We start from the raw sequence: 17,120 nt of genomic DNA, 5'->3' as shown, positions 1-17,120 counted from the left end.
GTTTTGTAGCGTCCCACAGGAGTCTTGTGGGAGGCGGAGGGGACTGATCAACAATGGCATGCATATAATGTTCAGTTCCTTGGTGTTTGTTTATTGTGATAATAAATCTACTAATGTTTTTGGATCGAGCAGTGTTTTCCCTATATTGTGGTGGATTTAGGACCTGAGATACCAGGATTCAAATCCCCACTCAGCCATGAAGCTGAGGCAGCTCTAGGGGAGTGCGACCAGTGCAGTTGCACTGGGCACAGAGCTTCTGGAGCGCCAGAGCAGGCTTCATGACGATTACTCCAGTTCAAGGCAGGGAGAGGGAGGAACACACCGGGTTTTGGCATCACACAGGTGCTACTGAAATGTGAGACGCCAAGGTTCACCTTGAGCCAACCGCAGTCCCTTGACCTAATCTGTAAGAAGAGGGGACCATGAATGCACCCTTGAACTCCTTGGAGAAAAGATGTTTTAATAAGTAACTCATTTGCAGGTAGCATCTCACACCTTGGATGAACTTCGTGTTGCGGTCTGTTGGCTAGGAGCTATCCAAGGTCCTGAAGTAACCCACAGCAACTCTGCATCCTGGAAATTTACTTCAGGTTTCTGCCATCAGATCAACATACATGCTTATGATGGGCAAGACCCACATTGCTTTTTAATGTTAGCATGGATTCATTTGTCAATACATTAGTAGCTGCTAAACTCAACTACCACATAGCATGTGGTGGGCCATGGTTTATTGTACAAGTTGGGCAATGGTGGTCCTCAGTCAAGTCACTCTTGTCTCTGTTTCCAGTTATAAAATGGGGAATAATACTTCTGTCATCGATTTTCAGAAAGCCTCTTAATGTTTTCAAGTGTTTTGGTAATGCAGCTAGATTCATGTCCATCTGGCTTGCATTAGTAGGGCTAATGAGCAGCAGAGGCTGGTTCTGTGTTTCCAGCGGGTTTTAGTCAAAAGTTACAAGCATACAATGACAGCTGGATAACAGACTGCCAACAGACTGCTTTTCAGATTATCTTTGGCACACCATGTCCCACATGAATGAAATATGCTGAAAAAGAAGAGTGTTGTTGTATGAGACCAAAGGTCCATCTAGCCCAGCACTCTTTCCCATAGTTGCTTCAACAAATCCTAGAGGAAGAACGGTAACACATCAACCCCTTCACTCCTCTTGCCTTTCCCCCAGTAATTATTAAATTTGAGGCATATAGCCTCTGAAGCTAGAGTTTCATTGTCATCACTGCCCCCCCCCAACTTTGGCACAATGAGAAAGGATGGAAGGATGGAAAAGGGGCCCCTTTTTGGTCTCCCATCCTGAGACCACACACCAAAACATTGCCTTCAAGATTTAAAACATGCCTGTAACAGGATGAGGATACACTGCAACATTTTGTTGCACTTATCCCTGCCGGTGATGGCCTGTAGCTATTTGTCATCCTATCTTCTGGTTTTATGAATTCAGGAGAAAGAAATACCTCTATCCACTTTTTCATACAATGCACAATTTTATAAATTCCATAGCCCCCAATCATTTATTTTTCCTTCTCTGCAAATGAGAAACACTGATTTAGCTCCTCTGTTTATAGGCACAAAGCTGTCCTTATTTTCTTCCCTGTATTCCCATCCTCTTCCTTAAACTCCTCATATGAAAATGTAGTCACAAACTCCGGGTCCTAAGGTCCCTGGGCAGCCCTTTCCTGACAAGGGCATGCCTACCCTAATACAAACAGCACAATGGCTGTGTGGAAATGTAAACATGCACTTCCCTAGTTCCAGTTAGTTTGTTTTGATTTTCCTGCTGGAAAGGTACCCCTTATGTAAAAATAAGTTTGCGGTAACGTTTGAAAGGATTCCAAAGAATGAGAGCGTTAGCAGCCTGTGACATTATTGCACTCGGAGGAAGTTGACACTAAATTTAATACAGTCCCACTAGGACGCGTCACCTGAAGTTGTAGCATACTACTGAGCCATAGGGAACCAAGAAGTATATGATCAAGAGAAGCTGCTCCACAGGCATGGCAGCTATTTTCACTGTATAAACAGCTTGTGCAAGAGGAAAATCTGGCCACTTCCGTATAATATATTCTACGTGCACAAGCTGCTCCGCATAGCTTATCACTCTCCTGAGCATCTTAAATGGCATTATCATTGAAAGAGCCATAGCTCAGTGGTGGAGAGCCTGCTTTGAATGAAGATGGTCCCAGAATCAATCCCTCCCATCTCCAGGTAGGGCTTGGAGAAAACCACGCTGTATCCAGTTGACCTATCCTCAGGCTATTGCAGTTTAGGTACAAAGTAGAAACTAAACAAATACAATTGCCAAGCTAAACTAAAAGTCACATCCTTAGTCTGGGAGCAAGTTACTGCTCATAGTTTGGGGAGGAACAAACCATGAGCCGAGGTTCATCTGTAATGCTCAGTCAAACCATAGTTTAGCTCCAAGGTAGCACAGTGGCAGCAGAACTTAAGGAGAAGCAAAGAGTCTGCAATTTTCCTTCTGGATACCTGCACACTTGTGCATTCTCGCTAGGGTTCAGCATTAGGTGCCAACAAAGCAGATATATTATTTAGAGAATTGTTTTCAGCATAACGCTTGAACTGAGAGATGCATCAGATTACCTGAATATCTAACTGCATGATCCTATTCACATCTGCTCAGCAACACATCCCATTGAGTTCAATGGAGATTATCGTCAACTGAGCGTGTATAGGATACGATACAGATATTCAGCCTTGTCTTTATAAACATACACTTTGAATAAATTACTTACGATTGATTAAACAGATGCTCTTCTCTGTATCATTTCCTTACTATATTCCCGCCTCTAATCACATTGTTATTTATTTGCATTCACAAATTAAATTAAAGATTAAGAATAGCTTTACGGTCATTCTGAGAGCCTAACCACACTATAATTTTTTTTAATCCATTTTAATCCTGTCATGGCTTCCTCAGAATTTTGGTTTGAAAAGGGGTGTTGAAAATCCTGTCAAAGATCCCAAACTCCTGTCACAGCAAATACATATGCCAGGATTCCCTGATGAGAGGAAATGGCTTGGAAAGCAGTTTAAGTCTGTGGTGTTAAGATATACACTGAATGTCTAATTTAATTAAAATTTACATCCCAGTTTATGTAGCCCCAAGGAACTCTCAAAGCAGTTTGCAACAATAGTTATTATAAAGCACAGAAAGCCCACAATAAAATCAATGTTTAAAATTATTGGAAGATATAGGAAACGGGGCCAAAGGTTTTCCACCGTAGTGCTGAATTCTTCCTCTTGAATCTCGCAACCTTCAACTGATGCCTGAAGCTTGACCAATAAGTGTAAATTATTCTGTGTTAGTCTGAATTAAGTGTAGGATTAGTTAGACCAATACCCTGATTACAGCGTTTTATTTCCATTTTGACCTGTATGCTTGCTATTTCTCCTCCTTCCTTTTTTTTTTTTTTTGCATTGACTCCTTTTGGAATGAACTGCTTAATTGGATTTCTGGGCTGTATTGGTTTCTGCACACACCAATTAAACTCCCACGTGTTTAGGCTGCTTGGGCTGCTGCACTAAAAAGTAAAAGTAAAGGACCCCTGACAGTTAGGTCCAGTCGCAAACGACTCTAGGGTTGCGGCGCTGATCTCACTTTACTGGCCGAGGGAGCCGACGTTTGTCCACAGACAGTTTTTCAGGGTCATGTGGCCAGCATGACTAAGCCGCTTCTGGTGAAACCAGAGCAGTGCACAGATTGTTTTTTGTGTTTTTGTGTTTTGTTTTTTTTAGAAGAGGAGTTTGGATTTGATATCCTGCTTTATCACTACCCTAAGGAGTCTCAAAGTGGCTAACGTTCTTCTTTCCCTTCCTCCTCCACAACAAACACTCTGTGAGGTGAGTGAGGCTGAGAGACTTCAGAGAAGTGTGACTGGCCCAAGGTCACCCAGCAGCTGCATGTGGAAAAGCAGGGAATCGAACCCAGTTCACCAGATTACGAGTCTACCGCTCTTAACCACTACACCACACTGGCTCTCCAGTGCACAGATTGTTAAAATATGTGGTACAGCAGACAAGCTGAAGCTGGAATTTAGCTGGCTGCTCCCCTACTCTCAAGAAAACCACCATAGTGAGGTAGGAATCTTGCCTCTCCCCTTGCCCTAGGGACACGCGAGTGGTTGGCAGCAGCAGAGAGGAAGGACTAGGCTGGGTTCCTCAGGGCTGTTAGCCTACCTAGCAAGATTGGTGCTAAAATGGAGAGTTGCCCTGTTGTTACCAATTGCCACTACTACTGCTATTTGGATTTATTACCTGCCCGTAGGGCGGCTGCAATTATCTAAAAATGCAATATTACAATAAATCAAAACCAATGTGTTCTGCATTGCACAGTGCCCTTTACTATTTTCCTCTTTGGTTATTAGTGCTTTTCTTATAGCTCATATCTCTTACTGCTTCCAAAATGTTGGTTTGCTTCTCCTCCTGCATTTCCCCCTTCCTTGCTGTGCCTCTATCAAGGCTGCTTTCCACACAATCATTTCTAGCAACTTACGTGATATGTGACAAATCTCCAAGTGTTGTTTTGCAATCTCAGTGCACAAACCTGAATTTTATGGGGAAATATATAGAATTGTAGCCAATGGTGGCTTTGTGTTAGCAGAAAGCACTTCAACTTGTGTAAGGAACGGGCATCAGCTTTTTGCTGATTTCTCCCTGCCCCCATCTACTGCAGCTCTCAGCACCGTATCATATACTGTTCCATATGGTTACCATCCCTCAGGAGCAGTGATGGGTGAATATGCCAATTTCAGCTTCTTTCCCTTTCTTATTTATTCCACTATTCAGTTCCGTTCTCTACACTCCTACACCAGTTTGTTTGGTGTGTGTTTTTAAGTCCTCATGAAAAATTCATCACAACAGTATTTTAGTTCAAATTTTTATTAATATACACATTCTTATATGCAGTGTTGCCATTGCAAGGCAACTTCCCTCAACAGACTGCATTTTTGTATGTTATTTTTTACTGTTACAGTGGTACCTCGGGTTACATACGCTTCAGGTTACATATGCTTCAGGTTACAGACTCCGCTAACCCAGAAATAGTACTTCAGGTTAAGAACTTTGCTTCAGGATGAGAACAGAAATCATGCTCCGGCGGCGCGGCAGCAGCAGGAGGCCCCATTAGCTAAAGTGGTGCTTTAGGTTAAGAACAGTTTCAGGTTAAGGATGGACCTCCGGAACGAATTAAGTACTTAACCTGAGGTACCACTGTATATGCATTAACATGCACACTTTACACTAGAAGATGCACTTTTTGTACGGAATACTGGACTGCAGAACTGTACTTCAACATTCAGAAAAGTGAGATTTCCAAAGGAAGACTGTGTTTTGGCTTGCATATCATTTTGGAAACTGCAAATCAGGGAAGTTCACTTTTAAATGTGAACCGAGTTGAACTGAATTGAACTTATCCCCCTTCCATACTAAGGAGTATCGGAGGGGGGGCATGGGGGGGCTGTACTGGACAAGGGGGGTTGGTTGTCCTACCTACCACAAGGGATTCAAACCCTGCTTTCCCTGATCACAGTCCAATACTCTTAACCATTACACTACACTGGCTCTTTATTTACAGTGGTGCCCCACAAGACGAATGCCTCGCAAGACGAAAAACTCGCTAGACGAAAGGGTTTTGCGGTTTTTGAGCTGCTTCGCAAGACGAATTTCCCTATGGGCTTGCTTCGCAAGACGAAAACGTCTTGCTTTTTTGCAAGTTTGTTTCCTTTTTCTTAACACCGTTAATACAGTTGTGACTTGACTTTGAGGAGCAACTCATAGAATGCGGTGTGGTAGCCCTTTTTGAGGTTTTTGGCAATTTTTGAAGCTTTTCCAAAACTTTTCCGACAGCATGCTTCGCAAGTCGAAAAATTCGCTAGACGAAAAAACTCGTGGAATGAATTAATTTCGTCTTGCGAGGCACCACTGTATTTATCATTTTTACCCTGCCTTCTATACACTTGATGTCTCATCCTCCAACCCCCAGGGGTGGGGAATCATGCAAATCGCAGTTGGAAGAGGTGCTGTTAGGGATCCCGAGTCCCTACTGAGTTACAACTCTCATACTTTCCAAAGTACTAGGTTTGCTTATTTCTTGTAATTTGGTCTTCTGAAAATGTGTCTAGAAAATGCAGCTGGTATATAAATAACCCTGCAACGAGATTGCTCTCAGAAGTTCATGGCATGGTTCAATGGTTCAATCAACTCCATTAATTTGAATTGTGTTAGGAAATGAACCAGGAGCCCTGCAAAGGGCTGATCATTATCTTCAAAGCTCTGCATAGTTTGGGATCAGGATATTTAAATGTCAGGCTTCTGCCACGTGAACCTGCCCGTCAGTTGAGATCTGCAGCAAAGGTCCAGCTCTGTGTCCCACCTCCACTTGTCGATGTAGTGGGGCAGGATCTTTTTGGTAGTGGTGCCTAACTGTCCCAGGGTCCCCCACTTTACAGGTGTTCAGATATTCAGTTAAATCTGCTTTGTTTAATCAGTCCTTTGGATTGGAGTCATTTTTATTTTCTCTATAGTTTGCTATTCTGGTGCCATGTTGCTGCAGATTTATGTTAAGTTCTTTTTATGTATATTGATGAATATTGTTGCATTTTTTAATTACTTTTGTCTTTTATGTTGACATGAAAGCCTTTGGTAGAAAAGCAGACTAAAATGTTTTAACATCTATGTCTACTCAGTGTCTTTTTTAACACAACTGGGTGGTGCACAGTGTATGCTGTCAGGTTTGGCTTGTGTGGAATGCGTTTTTGCCTTTAATTGGTGGAACTGGCTACCTCTTTGTGCCTGTAGTTTGAAGAGCAGAGGTGCTTAAATTGAAGCAAGACTGCAGGCAAAATGCTATCACAAAAAATAACATTTTCTCCAGCATCTTTTATCTTCTGCACAGTAATTGTTTGACAGAGCTTTGATCACTTGACAGAATGTCACATAACAATGGTATGTTGCTAAATATAACCTGACTTGAAATCTAGCAGCTCCAGTGGGAATTTTGGTGTGAAACTAGTCACACTTCCCCAGTGGTTAGTGTGGTATATTTACTACTAGTGGTTCTTTTTTTAAGTTACAGAAATAATATAATCATGGAGTTTGGTGAAACTTAATAGACTGATCTGTCCTGGGGGAGGGAGGGAGTCAGGTTGGGATGTGGGGGGTGGGGGGCTCTTTGCAATAGGACAATTGTATGTTTACTTCTGACAAGATATGAAGAGTTCCTAAGAGGAGGTGATTAATAATTCTGTTCATGTTTATTTCTCTGGATACGAGACTTTTCCCTATCTTTATTTATTTTTTCCGTAGAATGTAGGAGACAGAAGTGTTCTTTTAAAGTGAGAAAATTTGCATTTCAGAGGAGAAAATGTGTATTTCTGGGAGAGGTAAATGCAAGCCATTGGGACCATTCCAAATTCTAGCTGGCCCAGAAAGTAAGTTTTGTTGAAAACAAACATTCTGTCAGGAACTGTGAAATCAAATCACCTGTTTACATTCAAAACTAAATTGAAAAGTTGCAAAGTATCTCGGGAGCGGGAGGAAGTGTTGAAAACTTTTCCTTTGGATAACTTTCAGAAATTTAAATTCTGGCACTTCACATATCCTTGGGAAGGTGGCAACAGTGATGCTTCTTGGTTCTCTGGCATCTACATGGAACATCTGTTCACCTATTCAAGTAGACCAAGGATTTTCTTGATGGCAAATGACCATTAGAAATGAAGTAACTGCTATGGGGGGTGGGGAGTGGGTATCTGTGTGAGTGTCAATGAGAGGGGAGGCGTGAGGCTTGCTATAAGATAATCAGTCTCTGAGCACTTTTAAAAGCAGAAAAAGCTTTGCAATTCATTCTAAAGGGAAGGACAGATCCCTACAGATAGTGCGCTCTGATAGGTAAGGCTTACTTCACTACCTTTGCATAAGAGAATTGGGAGTAGTCCACCCCATATCAAAGGACGCATAGGCTCATCTTTTCAGGTATGCTAGACCAAGACTAGGATGTACCCTTTTTTAAAGGTCACATACTTCATTCTACTTCCAATTCTTCTCCAAAGCACTCTAAGAACTAAGTCTATATTTCAGTTTAAGTACTTTCTTTATTATGCTTCCAATAAACAATTCTCTCTCTCTGTTTCTCTCTCTTGTGGTTAAGGCTGCCATCTGGTTCAGCTATGAGTAAATCAAGGGAATAGAGTTAATTTCCAGCCTATTAAAATTATTTTGTTGGCTGTTGCAGCAGCCCTTGGTATCTATATGCATTGGCCTAGAGCAGGGTGGGGAAACATTTGGCCCTGCAGATGCTGATGGATGCTGACCATGAGCCCTGCTATCTGGTACTGATGGGAGTTTGGAGTTTCAACAACATCTGGGAGGGCCATAGGTTTCCCTGTCCCCTGGCTAAAGAAATGGCCCATACTACCAAAGACTGCCAAAGTTGTAATTTTTGATATCTTGATATGTGTGTAGATATCCTTTCAGAAGAGTTACATTCCTCTGCAAGAACATATGCCTAGCATTCATAGGTGCAATATATTTTTGTTTTCAAATAGGTGCAGATGAAAGATTCACATGGATGTTAAATAGCATGGGGGAAAGGATGGGACCTTGAGGAACCCCATAGTCATGGAGCCAAGCACCACTGTTCTTGGTATGTCCAGCCTTATAGGACTAGAGTCATTGCAACAGAGTTCCTCGCAGTCCCATGTCAGCCAGAAGTCCCAGAAGGATATCAGAGTTAATGGTATTGAAAGCTGCTAAAAGGTTCACCAGCACCAAAATGTTACACTCCCCCGGCTAGCTCCTGGTGAAGGTCATCTTCAAAGGGCAACCAAAGTCATTTCAGTCCAAAACTAGGTTGGAATCCAGATGGGAAAGAATCTAAACAATCACTTTTCTTCAACAAAGCTTGGGAGTTGAGTAGTTACCACTCAAACTAAACAAATTAGAGAGTAGCCAGGAATTACCCTGTGTGGTAGAATCAAATGAGGGCATTTAATGTAAATGCAGCACAACTGCTTCCTTTATTGCCACAGGATTACTGTTCTCCTCTGGAGATAGATTTACAGCCTTAACCACCCATCTGGCCTGTCTTCCTCTGGCAGCTTAATCGGGCAATATGGACATGGATCAAATGAGAAAGTGGTTGGCCTCAGTCCTTTAAGCAAGCTGCCCACGTTCTGAGGCTGTGCACGCTGAAAGCTATCCAACAAAATAGAAAAGCAGCCGCCTCTCACCATCATAGATCCTGTTCTCAATGTGGAGCAAGACAGAGCTAGTGTGTACTTGCAATGTGTTGTGCATAATAGTTCCAGTAAGCTGCCAAGGGTTCCTCCTCACTACTTTGGGGGCTAGTCTGTAAGAATTCCTTCACTACTTTGAATAACTCCTCTGGCCAAGCCGGGCAATGGTGATGGCGAAGTGTGATTTCTTCGCTGTTGCAAAAACAGGTCTAAAATGAGCTCTAACCAATGTTCAGCTGAATTCATTCCTAGTCTTTCTCCACAGTCACTCTAGCAGCCTAGCCAACCATTGTGTCACAATGCGCGCCACCAGTCGAAATCTCCTTATAACAAGTCCCCAGCCTCTGCAGAGGTCAGGAGCCCAAACCCTGTCGGGTAGTGCAAGACAAGTTGTTGTTTCTACTCCCTACCCACAGGTCCCCTTTGTCCTGTCCTGTCAATACTTTAGCTTAGGTTACACAGATAATAAAGATTTCTAGGCCCCTTTGCTCTAGGAAGCGACGAGAATGCCACTGGTAATAATGCACTGCTGGTGTCCCTACCATGTGGGATTTTCACCCACAATGCAGAGTCCAGTAGCTCTGTTAGACTGCAAACCTGATCTCATTAGGGAAGGGGAGACACTACTAATCTGTGGCAACCTTAGCCCTCCTTAGAGCACGTGGATCCCCAGACGAGTGAAGGTGCTATTACATCTGTCTTCTCTGGATTCAGTTGCAACTTGTTCACCTTCATCCAACTGACCACAGCTCCAAAGCACTAAATAGATGCTGTGATTACTACTTCTTGGCTGGTTGTAGGGATGGACATTTTAAAAAAAGTTTATATGCAAATTTGTATTTATATATGCATGCATATTTTATCTCAGTACGTGAATTTTAAGTACCGGTATTTAATTTCAATGGATAATTTTCTAAACATTACCTTATCCTAAATATATATATATTCCTACTATGCAGTTTAGTGCATTCTTTGAACCAAGAACAGTATTACAAAATCTGAAGTGTGAAGGATAATTACATTCTGATCCACGTATCAGTCCAAAAGATGTGTCTGAGGTCAGTTTGCTTTAAACTGCAGACCAAATCAGCTGGCTAAGTGGTTAATCTTTAATTAATAAGCAAGCAGCACTCTTATAATTAGGGAGGGTAGACACATACACACACAGAGAGAGAGAGAGATTGAGATTATAGCAGTATTTTAAAAAGAAAAGATACATATCTTACAAAAAAGGTGAAAACAAACTTTTAACTGTTTATTGTAAGAATATTTCAAACTATACCTACATGTATGTCTTGAGTATTAATTTTAGACATACATTTCTATGCTATTTAATTATTGTACTCTTGTTATTATCTCTCTCTTTAATATATTGTAATATATTGTAATACATACCTTACATAAATTTTTCATTGCCTGTATATATCATGCGAATAATAAAAGAAGAAGTAAAAATGTACACCAAATGAAATTCTCCTCCTTCCCTTATCGATTGTTTGCAAGCATTTGAGTGTCGCCATCTGCAAATGGATGGCGCTGCCCTGATTCCAAACCCAAATATTTAACCCTGTGACAAGATATATACATGGCTAACCAGCATCCTGAATGAAGGCCTTAAATGGCACCCTGTGTGTTTTAAGTTATCCCCAGGATATATTGTGTTAATAATAAGAATCAGGCTTTTGGTGTATGGGTATGCGGATATGTCCGTCCCCCCTACCTTGGCCTAATTGCTATAAAAAGCCTTGCTTGTTTACCCAGTCTGAAAGGCAACTGCTATCGTGAATCCTATTCAGGCCAAGGCATTCAAAGTGAATGGCTTTCATCTCCCTTTCTATACCAGATATAAAAGAGGTGGGTGGCAGCGCCGCAGTGATGAGCTAGGCAATGTGGGTGGAAGTCCATCTATGTATTTGTGTGTGTGTGTGTGTGTAGCTGGCAAATGAAGGGCATTTCTGCACTTACAATTTATAGTGCTATAATTGCTGCTTTCCCTCTCTCTCTCTCTCTCTCTCTCTCTCTCTCTCTCTCTCTCACTCTATCGCTCTCTCTCTCTGCATGCTGACACACAACATTGTCTTTATTCAGCTAATATTTTGGAATAATGTACTTTTTAAAAAAAACCCCAACACCTTTTTGTCTACTGCAAAAAAACAACAAAAATTTGAGAAAGTTCAAGATGGGCTGGACCTTCAATATTTGTGTGGCATGTGTGTATATATAAGCATTGGCTGCCCAGATTCTGTGTGGACGGGTTGTGGTGGTCGTGCAAGTTTTTTTTGGGGGGGTGGTCATCTGTTTCATGCCACTTCCCTCTGTCCAGTACAAACTGTCAGTTTGGGAATTCTGTTAAGAAGAAAGAGAGGGCAGATTGAGACAATGGTGCTCAACTATAAGTACTGTACTGTTCCTGACAGTAATTAGACAAAACTCCATCACAATAAGCATGTTCACCATTGCTGAGGCAACCATGTGGTTCCTCTTCTAATCCACTATACCCCTCCCCCAAAAAAGGATAATTCTGCAACACTAGGCATTAAATCCTTTAAACTGACATTTACTGGCTAAAGGAACATGAGGGCACATAAGGACTGTGACCACATCCACTGAACTTTTCCACCATTCGCATGGAAAGGAAAACCACACACTTACTCTCTAATATTAAGCAGTGACATGTGACCAAAGTTGCAGACAATCAGCTACAAATTCATTCTTTAAGATGTCTGATCAAACAGCAATTATGCTGCTATAAATACAACTATATATGTTATGTGCTTACGAATGAGGTGCACATAGAGAGCACCAGGGATCCTTGGTTCATTTGATACTGAGAGATCGCAGAAGCATAATCTATGCACAACTATGTATTTCCCATCTAAGGAATTATTCCTAAAGGTTTTGTTCCTAAGGTGAGGAAGAGAACACGTCTGCTCTTCCAAACAACTGTCATCTTGGGTCTTTACTAAAAGGCATATTTGAGTAACTCACCAAATCTTAACGTGGGAAGCCTATGACAGAAAGGAGAGCAAATGGGAACAATAAGTCCCCAAACTGTGCAGTGGCACAAACTGGTGTGCTATAGGAGAGTCTGAAGTCTACCTTGGAAACAGTAAGCATAAAGCACTTTGGGACTCTTAAGGCAGCAAAGCTCCCATACTGCAGTGGTGGTTTCACATCCCTTCTGCCAACACATAATGATACATTAGAATTTCCTGGCACAACATGCAGTAGATCTGATGGGGACATGGGGATTTCAGAACATCGCCATTGTCCAGAAGGAGAATGTTTAGCCAGTAAGACCCAGTCCTAGGTTCTACCCTTTACTTTGAACTGACCTTCTCTGGACATCACCTGCTTCCCCTGTGAGCCTCAAGCTCCCTTGGAACCGGATGATTGAACTTAAACTATGAGGATCAGGGCTGAGTAGAATCAGCATTAGTTGCCTCTCTCCATATTAATTGCGATAGTTTAACATTCCGCAAGATCTGTAAGAGTCTTGGGAGCCAAAAGAACAGATTTGCATGCTGAAGGAATTCCCACCTTTGGCGTGGTGTGTTATCAGCCACTGCATGCAGTGATTAAGGAATGAAACAGAGGGCTGAGGGGGTGGGTCCTTTGCTAATTCTTAGGTCCCTTCCCCTGTCTTGCTTATGGTCTTCAGTCCCAACTGATAGTGCCAACCAAGTACTTAGGGGTCAGGAGTGTTGAGGAAGCTAGCTGCATAAAACTCCCAGATTGCCAGTTTGTACAAATCTTTTGCTCAGATTAGCGGCTGTCCCAGTGAAATCACTTCGGCATTCTTTTAATTTGTATTTTTCACAGACAGTCAAAAATTGATTAAAATTTCCTCAATCAATTTCTCTGGCTAAGGAGCTCATCTGGGTCCCTGCATGTATTAATTAATTCACTTCATTTTCTCAATTAGGTAGCATTCAAAGTCAGGAGGAACCCAGAAAGCGATTATTATGAACTGTTTTCTCCAGGAAGAATAATTCAACACCCTTCCTATATTTTCTACCTAGTGAGTACCTGAGATTGGGTATTGTTGAGCATTGTTATTGAAGATGAATGACACATTCTTATAATGTGCCAGAATCCATAATAACTCTAGATAGAAACAACACACTATTTGGTTTCAATCAGTTATGCTGCATTTTTAAAACAAAGAAAGCAGTTTTTGTGGTGGTGTTTTTAAAGGAACACATTTTTTCTTAAATTTCCTGGGGCATGAATGTTTTCTGCAAGGAAACAGGGGCTATGAAAAACAGACATGGAAGAAAGATTTCAGCATTTTGCACTTCATTGTTATTAAGCAATTTACTGAAAATCCCTTACTCTGCTCATAGAATGAATCAATACTGGAAGAAATTAAAGCACATACTTTCAACCATGACAGCCTTGTAAGTACTGTGAAAGAAACAAGTTATAGCCGTAAGAAAGTGCTGTGAGAGATGTCCAAGTCTGACAACCCTTGCCTTAATAGGAAAAGTAAATGAAAAGTAGAAACAAGATTGCTCCTTGGCTAATGTGAATAATAGGATTTAGACTCCCTGTGTTGAACCATATTTTACAAACTCTGCACCCATAAGATACTCCTTCTCCTCTGTTACTATGCACAAAGGCGGATATATTTCAGAATAATTTTGTTTCTCATTCGTAGCAAGGATTTTGTGTTCCTGGTTTGCCCAATCAAGAGCATGCCCACTGCTGTAATTAAAGTAGGCTCTGAAATGTTTGAGTGGCTTCAGTTAGAAAAACAGTTCAGCATGGGCTAGAATTCTATGGCAGGTATATTATCATTGTTAAGAGCTGGAAGGCTAAGAGCTGCCCGGTCCTCTTTGCATCACTTACAAAGTTTACAGAATAAAATATTGCAGCTACTTCTCTTACATGTGTTAGCTAAGTTGGTTGCCACCATCTTTCTGAGTTAAAGCAAAATTGAGGCTATAATTAAAAGGTAAAAGTACAGTAAAGGAGCCCTGGATGGTTAGTCCAGTCGAAGGTAACTAAGGGGTGCTATGCTCATCTCGCTTTTCAGGCCAAGGGGACCAGCGTTTGTTCACAGACAGTTTTCTGGGTCATGTGGCTAGCATGACTAAACCGCTACTAGTGCACGGAGGACCGTGACAAGTGCCGGAGCACATGGAAACACCGTTTATCTTCCTGCCACAGCGGTACCTATTTATCTACTTGCATTGGTATGCTTTCGAACTGCTATGTTGGCAGAAGCTGGGGGACAGCAACAGGAGCTCACCCCGTCATATGGATTCGAACTGTCGACCCTCCGATCGGCAAGCCCAAGAAGCTCAGTGGTTTAGATCACAGCACCACCTGCATCCCAGTAGGCTATAATTACATTTACCTGGGTGTATTTCCCATTGAAGTCAGAAGGACTCACTTCTGAGTAACAGTTGAGTCGGCCTGTCTAGGTTGAAGGGCAGCAGTGGCATATGTGTGATGTCACAAATGCGTAACAGCCCACCCCCCCAAAAAAATGTTGGGTGCAACTCAGCGCCTCTGCTCCAGCCAGTTTCCATACTGCACAGAAATTGCAAATTCTTCTGGACAAGAGTTGTATTTTACATAAGCGGTCAAAGCCATTCTAACCGTTTCACCAGTTTGGGGGGGGCACACCCAAAGACATCGCAGTTTGAGTGGCCTATATCAAACAAAGGCCAATACAGTGGTGTTAGTCAGGCAGAACAAATTTGTAATTATATCTGGCTGGGAAGCATGCAGCTATCCTTTGTCAGTCATTTACACTATATTACCAAACCCTTAAACGTCATGCCAATGAACTGTTAGTCAATGTTTAGTTTTGGGTTATCTGTCCTTTGCTTCAGTCCATGCAACACAATTCTTGTGTTCTCTTCAACACCAGCCTCTCTGACCACATTACAGTAATGTCCTTCAAGTTCCAAACATATGCTTTGCTCATCCAACTCTCCGGAGCCCGACAGAATGACTCTGAGCAGCTACCCTTGTGTCCCAGGTGCCATTGTAATGCAAGCAGTCTGCAAGGTGTGTTTGACTTGATGCTGATCGGAAAAGAGTATCTTATTGACCTGAATTCTGGCTCTCATGTGTCAACTCTTCTTGGATGCCTCTCTCAAGGTAAAAAGACAAATCAAATTAAGGGATATTGTCCTTGCCCAAATTTGATTCTGGCTCCATTTATGCCTCTCTTAGTGGGAAATCAAGGTGTGTTAGCACTTCACATTCATTCTTGGCTTTCAGGCAAGATCTGAAGGAATGGCCAATTATATGCTTTCTTTAAGAGGCTGCAATCTAATAAGTTTGGTGCTTTCTCTTCTTATTAACTTCACCAATCACTTTGCTTGAACCTGCTAATGGGCAAGAATATACATTGCTTCTCCCCTTTGGCACTAATAATTTCCTGCTAGTAGCAATCGCCTTCAGCATGAGTTTCAAGTAAGGCATAATCCATAGTTTAGTTTGCTGCTATCTATACAGCCTTGGGGTGAAATTGCAGTCTTTTGTCATTGGTTATGCAGAGTTCTTGAGCACAAGGAAGAGAAGGGGGGAAAGCAAAACAGCAGGCAGCACCAGAGCGAGCGAGAAGAAAAGCAAAGAAAATATGCACAAAATGTTATTAAAAGAGTGAACTGCAGAATAGCTTTTGATTGAAACCTTCCCAGGAGCACAATAATTCAATTAATATCAGGCATTTCTAGCAATGCAGCGTCTCTTAAGAGTTGGAGAAGGAATCAGGACAATGCGATAAAAGAAATAGGAGCCTTAAAAAGCATGAATAGAGGGCAGAGAATTGAGGAAAGTGGTCACTGGTAGGAGAATCAGCAAGTTCACACTGAAAGGAAGAGAGGCAGAAGAGGTCAAGGTGACTGAGAGTAGAAACTGAAGAGGCAGAGGGAAATGGTTCAGAGCAATAAATAGAAGATGTGGAAAGAGATGCAGGATGGAAGTCTGAATAAAAGTGGGAAATGAAGACTGGAACCAGTATGTGGATACAGGTGGGAGCAGCACAAACGCATGCTGACAAAAAGAATATTTTAACGCGACTCACTTCCACGTTCACATTGAAAGTTAAGCAAAACTGGTATTTGCTTTATCAGATTTGTTAATCTTGATTCCATACTTGGGTTGGTTCTGATATCCGAAAATCAGAGAGAAACTGATGCAACACTTCAATATAATTCAAACTGCATTTTGCATTGGAAAGATCTCCTGAAGCATTTTGCAGACAAGAAGGAGGAGCAGAGACAGCAGAGAGTTCTGTTGGTAGCAAAATCAGGTGAAGCTCAACCTTCTCTGCTTCTCCTAAACAGACACACACACACTCACACCTCTACCTGATAGCTAGCATATGCGCACGTATGAGTTTCTGAGGCTTATCATCCTAACTTACAGACAGTGATAGACTGTTTGTTCAATTTTTATTTGCTCAGGCATTTCATATGATCTGAAGAATCAATTGTCCCCTTAGCGTGTGATACACATTTTGGCAGGCAGACAGGCAGTAATCAACAACAAGTGACAGCTTCCATTAGCCCAGGTAATAGCACGTGGGGTAGCCGTGGTAAAGCGTCACATTTCTAGCTCAGTATAAGCTAGAGACCAAACCTGGCTTGTTTCCCCTTCCAGCTTTTGTGTGCCTTTAGTCCACTTGAACACCAAACTAAAGCCCAGTCTCACCAGAAAGCTACAATTGTCTCTAAGGTTTGTTTGAAATCTTAATCCCAGCCAAACAGCGAACTTTCACTTCTCTCATGGAAGATGGACTGCAAGCATTCTGAAAACTTTCCCCAAGGGGAAAATCAGTGCAGAAGGCTTCACTGCTACAAGCACAATACTGTACATAAAATAAGCAAATTGGC

At 41.9% G+C, this 17,120-nt stretch overlaps 2 long non-coding RNA genes across 3 annotated transcripts in view; one reads left to right on the top strand and one right to left on the bottom strand.

The window, feature by feature from the left end:
* The window catches only part of LOC310700717, a 36,815-nt gene that overhangs the window by 14,265 nt on the left and 5,430 nt on the right, over positions 1-17,120 (bottom strand). The window lies entirely within an intron of this gene.
* On the top strand, positions 7,244-16,931 carry LOC310700741. 2 transcript variants are annotated; one of them, XR_014522778.1, is made up of 4 exons: positions 7,244-7,461; positions 8,575-8,672; positions 13,190-13,285; positions 14,303-16,931. It is a non-coding gene; the product is annotated as an uncharacterized lncRNA (long non-coding RNA). The 2 variants fall into 2 exon arrangements; XR_014522779.1 differs by lacking the exon at positions 7,244-7,461 and having other exon boundaries at positions 8,227-8,672.

The sequence above is a fragment of the Podarcis liolepis genome (genome assembly GCF_965112155.1).
Source record: "Podarcis liolepis genome assembly, chromosome: 2".
Lineage (NCBI taxonomy): Eukaryota > Metazoa > Chordata > Lepidosauria > Squamata > Lacertidae > Podarcis > Podarcis liolepis.
This window is presented reverse-complemented; position numbering and strand designations above follow the sequence as displayed.